This window comes from Erinaceus europaeus, chromosome 1, assembly GCF_950295315.1.
Source record: "Erinaceus europaeus chromosome 1, mEriEur2.1, whole genome shotgun sequence".
NCBI classification, from domain to species: Eukaryota; Metazoa; Chordata; class Mammalia; order Eulipotyphla; family Erinaceidae; genus Erinaceus; species Erinaceus europaeus.
In genome coordinates, this window is record NC_080162.1 from 135,617,187 (window position 1) to 135,623,615 (window position 6,429).

Below are 6,429 nucleotides of genomic sequence, written 5' to 3' on the forward strand. Positions count from 1 at the left end.
CCCACCTGCAGGGGAGTCGCTTCACGGGCGGTGAAGCAGGTCTGCAGGTGTCTATCTTTCTCTCCCCCTCTCTCTGTCTTCCCCTCTTCTCTCCATTTCTCTCTGTCCTATCCAACAACAAAGCAACGTCAACAATGTCAAATAATAACTGCAACGAGGCTGCAACAACTAGGGCAACAAAAAGGGGGGGGGGGAATGGCCTCCAGGAGCAGTGGATTCATGGTGCAGGCACCGAGCCCAGCAATAACCCTGGAGGAAAAAAAAAATCTAGGGAATAGTTTTCTGTCCAACATCTTACCATGGCAGCCTGGATTTTGCTGCTTTCCAAGCTTTGTGATGCCACCCAAGGACAACAAGAAGAAAAAGGATGCCAGAAAGTTGGCCAAGAAAAACAAAGATCTAGTGGACACATCTGGGGAAAAGACCAAAAAGAAGAAGTGGTCCAAAGGCAAAGTTCGGGAAAAGCTTAATAACCTGGTCTTCTTTGACAAAGCCACATATGACAAGCTCTGTAAAGAAGTTCCTAACTATAAGACAACTCCAGCTGTTGTCTCTGAGAGATTGAAGAGTCATGGCTCGCTGGCCAGGGCTGCCTCCAGGAGCTCCTTAGTAAAGGGCTTATTAAGCTGGTATCAAAACATAGAACTCAAATAATTTGTACCAGAAACACCAAGGGTGGAGATGCCCCAGCTGCTGGTGAAGATGCATGAACAAGTTCCACCTACTATACATTGTGAAAAAAAAAAAGAATTTTATAAAAATAAAAGGGGGGGAGGGAGAAGTTTGGCAGTAGAAGTTTGGTGGTAGCACAGCGGGTTAAGCACAGGTAGCACAAAGCTCAATGACCGGCGTAAGGATCACAGTTCCAGCTCCTGGCTCCCCACCTGCAGGGCAGTCGTTTCACAAGCGCTGAAGCAGGTCTGCAGGTGTCTATCTTTCTTTCCTCCTCTCTGTCTTCCCCTCCTCTCTCCATTTCTCTCTGTCCTAACAACGACATCAATAACAGCACCAATAATAACCACAACAATAAAACAAGGACAACAAAAGGGAATAAATAAATATTTTTTTAAAAAAAAGATTCTAGGGAATAAGGGAAAAGGGGTGGGGGAACTTTTGGTCTCCTGATGCATGATGGTGGAAAAAGACCCAAGATGAGAGTGAGAGCATCCTGCAGACACCTATCACGGAGAGATAAGAAATTATACTCATGTGTCAAAGCTGTACTATAGGCAGTTGGGCAGTAGCACAGTGGGTTAAGCGCATGCGAAGCACAAGCACTGGCCTAAGTATCCTGGTTCGAGTCCCCGACTTCCCACCTAGAGGGGAGTCGCTTCACAGGCGGTGACACAGATCTGTAGGTGTCTATCTTTCTCTCCCCCTCTCTGACCTCCCCCTCCTCTTTCCATTTCTCTCTGTCCTATCCAACAACGACATCAATAACAACAACAATAACTACAACAAGAAAACAAGGGCAACAAAAGGGAATAAACATTTTTTAAAGCTGTACTACAATCTATTAACCTATTATACCTATAACCTACTAACCTATATAACCTATTAATAAAGGTTTTTTTTAAGGCAAAAATAGATTATCCAGAATGTTCAGGAGACAAATGTTCCATAAGTTTTTTTATTGTTCTACCTGGAAAAAAGTTGTTTCTTTTTTAAATCCCTAATGCATAATAAATTCATTGAAAATACATGGGTGTCCAATAATCTGACTTTTTTCTCTTTTTCCTTAATACGCATACCATTAATTATTTCTTCTAAGCAATTTAAATATTTTTCTTGTAACTGTCAAGTAAACTTTCTCTGGATCCTCAATTCAAAAACACTTTTTTTATCCTGCTCAAAATATATCACCTAAAGAAATGGCATTATTGGGAGTTGGCAGTAGCGCAGCGGGCTAAGCACAGGTGGCGCCAAGCGCAAGGACTGGCTTAAAGATCCCAGTTGGAGCCCCCAGCTCCCTACCTGCAGGGGAGTAGCTTCACAGGCAGTGAAGCAGGTCTGCAGGTGTCTGTCTTTCTCTCTCCCTCTCTATCTTCACCTCCTCTCTCCATTTCTCTCTGCCTTATCCAACAACAATGACATCAATAACTATAACAATAAAACAACAAGGGCAACAAAAGGGAACAAATACATAAATAAATAAAAACTAACAAAAAGATTTTAAAAAAAGAAATGCATTATCTTATTATTTTTTTTTGCAGTTTCCCAAATGACTCCCTAGAAATAGCATTTACATTTGAGGGGAAACAAAAGTGTACCTCAAGCAGTTAAAGTTCTGTAAGAGTGCTGATTATTATTTCTTCATAGCTATCATTTATCCTTATAATAAATGCTGAACAAGCACTAGCTTTTTTGCCCCCCCAGAGGGGCGAACCACTGGCTTCTTGTGAGAGCAGGGATTGAACCTGAAGCTCTGTCTCCCTCAGAGCCTATGTAAAGAGCCACTACACCAGGTCAGCACTCTGCAATCTGTAATGATTTTTAAGTTTAGTTTAAGTTCAACAACCAAGTAGTATATACACACCTTTGAAATTGTATATCATGCTAAAACAGAAACCATTTACATATATATATATATTTGGCATTTATTTATACATCTATGCAAAATATATACATGCATATTTCAAGCATATTTCATATAATATAAAATATACATGAAATATACATTTTATATAAATATATACATATGTGTATATATATTACCATGCTCAGACATATTTAGACCTGACTTTCTGCAATTCATAATTTTTCATCACTATAACATTACCCATATACATATAACATATACCTATTTAAGTCCCTCTTCATCTGCTCTCATATGCAGTTATTTTTTTACAACCTTAAGGCTTTATTCAGCAATAATATTGCTACCACCACAAACTCAGGATCGCCATAGAAGTTTTACTTCATAAACTGTCATTTTAAACAGATGGAGCTACACTAAAGAGAAGTTTTATCACACACTTTGTAATAACCCTACACAGTTTCTCTAAGTCAACTTGAATCTGTTTTAGGGTGTGCAGTTTATCGGTGACATTCAGTTTCCATGGCAACAGTTGTAATCACCACATACACTTTCTGCAGCTGGGCAGACAGAGAGTCTCCTCGGAGACTTTAACTCGCAAATAAAGCAGAGAGTAAGAGGAAAGCACTCTTCCTCCAAGAGACTGAGCACACTGCAGGTCTAAGATACCAATCTCAGGTAATAGCCAAAGCAGGGCTTCCAAACCAACACTTTCTCCAGGCTCCTCATGGAACAATTGAGACACCATTACCCAAGGTACAACGATACTTTCGCTTCTGCTTTTAGAATCTGAGACTTGCCTTAAATAAAATACAATGGAAAACTGTACACTAAGTATCTGGTTTTCGTCCATGTCTTAAGGTTTCCTGTGTTTCTGAAGTGGAAATTTATTTTTTTTAAAAAAAGTTCAATTTTTTCTGGAACTAAAACTTAGGTGACAATGCAAAGTCTCTGAGGTCCCAGCAACAAAAAAAAAAAAAAAAAAAAACAAGGAACCAAGAAATTTCTCCAACAAAAAGTCCCTTTAAGTCTTTTATGATGTCCTAAAAACAGACCATAAATTTATCTGGGCTGACAGTCCTAAACAAGTGGATATTTTAATTCAGTTAAAGAGAATTAAAAAATAATTTTTTAAATTAAATTTATTTTTATTTATTTTTTTCCTTTTTTTAATTTATTTTTTACTTAAGAAAGGATAAATTAACAAAACCATAGAGTAGAAGGGGTACAACTTCACACAATTCCCACCACCCAATTTTTTTATTTATAAAAAGGAAACAATGACAAAACCATAGGATCAGAGGGGTACAACTTCACACAATTCCCACCACCAGACCTCTGTATCCCATCCCCTCCCCTCCCCTGATAGCTTTCCTATTCTTTAACCCTCTGGGAACCAAGATCATTGTGAGAAGCAGAAGGTTGAAGGTCTGGCTTCTGTAATTGTATCCCTGCTGAACAAGGGTGTTGACAGGTCAATCATACTCCCAACCTGTCTCTCTTTTTCCCTAGAGGGAAAGGGCTCTGGGGGAGCAGGGCTCTAAGGCACATTGGTGAGGTTGTCTGTCCAGGGAAGTCTGGTCACATCCCACTAACATCTGGAACCTGGTGGCTGAAAAGAGAGTTAATATACAAAGCCAAACAAATTGTTGACCAGTCATGGACCTAAAGGCTGGAATAGTGCAGATGAAATTGGGGGATACTCCATTTTGTAGATAGCTAGTAGGCATATTTTAGTTATATTCCAAAGAGTCTGTAGCTATACTAGTGTTTTGTTTTGTTTTCTTGCCTGAGCCTGAAATCTGATATGTAGGTAGATACAAGTTATTGTCTGGAGAGATAATGTCATGGCTGGGAAAAGGACCAGAAAGCTGGATCAGGGAAGAGAGTAGCTACTTAATATGGGAAAGGGGTATAAATATTGTTGACTGTAAACCCCATCGATTTGATGTGATCTGGGGCCCATAATTAGCTTAGGAGCCTGTGTGACCTCTGCATCCCTCTAGATCTGAGCTCACATTCTGTGGTCATGAGTAGGAACATTCCATGCTGCCCCAGTATCAACCCATCTTCCTCAGGTGTAGCACAGAGTATGTTGTCCATCCTCCCTTTGGAGGATGGAACTTTCTCTACCATTGTTGATCCAAGTTGAAGGCAAGGTCCTATGGGGACCCACAAAGGGGTCTATTTTGTTGTTCCTGATAGAAATGACCGGTAACAATGGAGAGAGGGATTTATTCGAGTTCTAGGCCCATCAAGTCTGTTTGGGAATCTCAGGACTCCAAATGGTTCCTTTTTCACCACATCCTCACCAACACTTGTTGCTTCTGTCCTTTCTTCAGTCTAAAGCTCTCCCAACTGACCTATTGAAGCACTTGGTGCTTCTGTCCTAATATACAAAATTCTAACACATGCAAAGTGGTATCTCATTAGTGTCTTGATTTGTATTCTCTGATAATCAGTAAGTGTTAAGATTTTTTTTTCTTTTAAAAGACTTACTTATTTACTGTGAGAGAGAGGGGAAGATTTTTTTTTCTTTTATAAGACTTATTTACTATGAGAGAGAGGGGGGAGCAAATGAGAGAGAAAAGATGCAAGCAGTGGTTAGGTCTGGCATACACAGGTGCTGGGGATTCAACCTGCAGTCTCTGAAGCCTCTGGTATGCAAATTACAGTTCCAGCACGTTTAGCTGTGCTCCAATTTGCATTTTTTAATTTATTTTTTATTTAAGAAAGGATAAATTAACAAAACCATAGGGGTAGAAGGGGTACAACTCCACACAATTCCCACCACCCAATCTCCATATCCCATCCCCTCCTCTGATAGCTTTCCCATTCTCTATCCATCTGGGAGCATGGACCCAGGGTCCTTGAGGGTTGCAGAAGGTGGAAGGTCTGGCTTCTGTAATTGCTTTCCCGCTGAACATGGGCATTGACCGGTCGGTCCATACTCCCAGTCTGCCTCTCTCTTTACCTAGTAGGGTGCGTCTCTGGGGAAACAGAGCTCCAGGACACATTGGTAAGGTCTTCGGTTCCAAGGAAGCCTGGCCAGCATCCTGATGGCATCTGGAACCTGGTGGCTGAAAAGAGAGTTAACAAAGCCAAACAAATTGTTGAGCAATCATGGACCCAAAGGTTGGAATAGTGGAGAGGAAGTGTTGGGGGCAGTACTCACTGCAAACTCTAGTATACTTCTGCTTTCAGGTATATATTTTGCACTAGTTTATGGATACGTGTGAACATATACTCTCTCTCACAGAACCTGATCTATATCTAGGTTTTGGGACTTTGTTAGAAAGTGATCCACCTGGGATGCAATTAGAGAATGCTATGAAAGGAAAGGTCTCACCCGAGTAATGAAGCTGAAGGGTTGTCATTCCACACGTGAAGTCTCTGGACACAGTCTGAGCTGAAGTATGTTGAGGTGGCAATCGTTGCGTTGATTAAGTTGCGATCGGCTGATGCAATATTATTTGATATGAATTGGGAGAGGCATGTGGGAAAGTGGGCCCTATCCTAAGGTTCCCAGACTGGGATAAATATAGGCTCTATAATGGAGATGTGAGGTTCCTGCTGTCTTAGGGTTCAAAAAGACAATGGATAGTTAATGTTATCATCACATTATTTGGTAATTGGGTTAACTTTGAAAAGTTCTTTTGTTAGGGTTTGCTGTATAGTACCCAGTATCTTGTAAATAGCTGTGCCACTGGTTGCCTCTGATCTACTTGGTCTAGGCTTTTGAGAGAGTCCGCATATCAAATACACAGCCTATATATTAAAAAGACTCAGTCTGTGTTTTAAAAACTTCGAGACATACAATTAATTTCCCCCTCTCATATTAATTAACTAGTGATTTATATGACTACACTTTACTAGGAGTGTACATAAACACC

At 40.4% G+C, this 6,429-nt stretch overlaps 1 pseudogene; it reads left to right on the forward strand.

Annotated features, from left to right (window-relative positions):
- Positions 1 to 316: 316 nt before the first annotated feature.
- LOC103114544 (small ribosomal subunit protein eS25-like) lies at positions 317 to 713 on the forward strand (annotated as a pseudogene).
- The last annotated feature ends 5,716 nt before the right edge of the window (positions 714 to 6,429 follow it).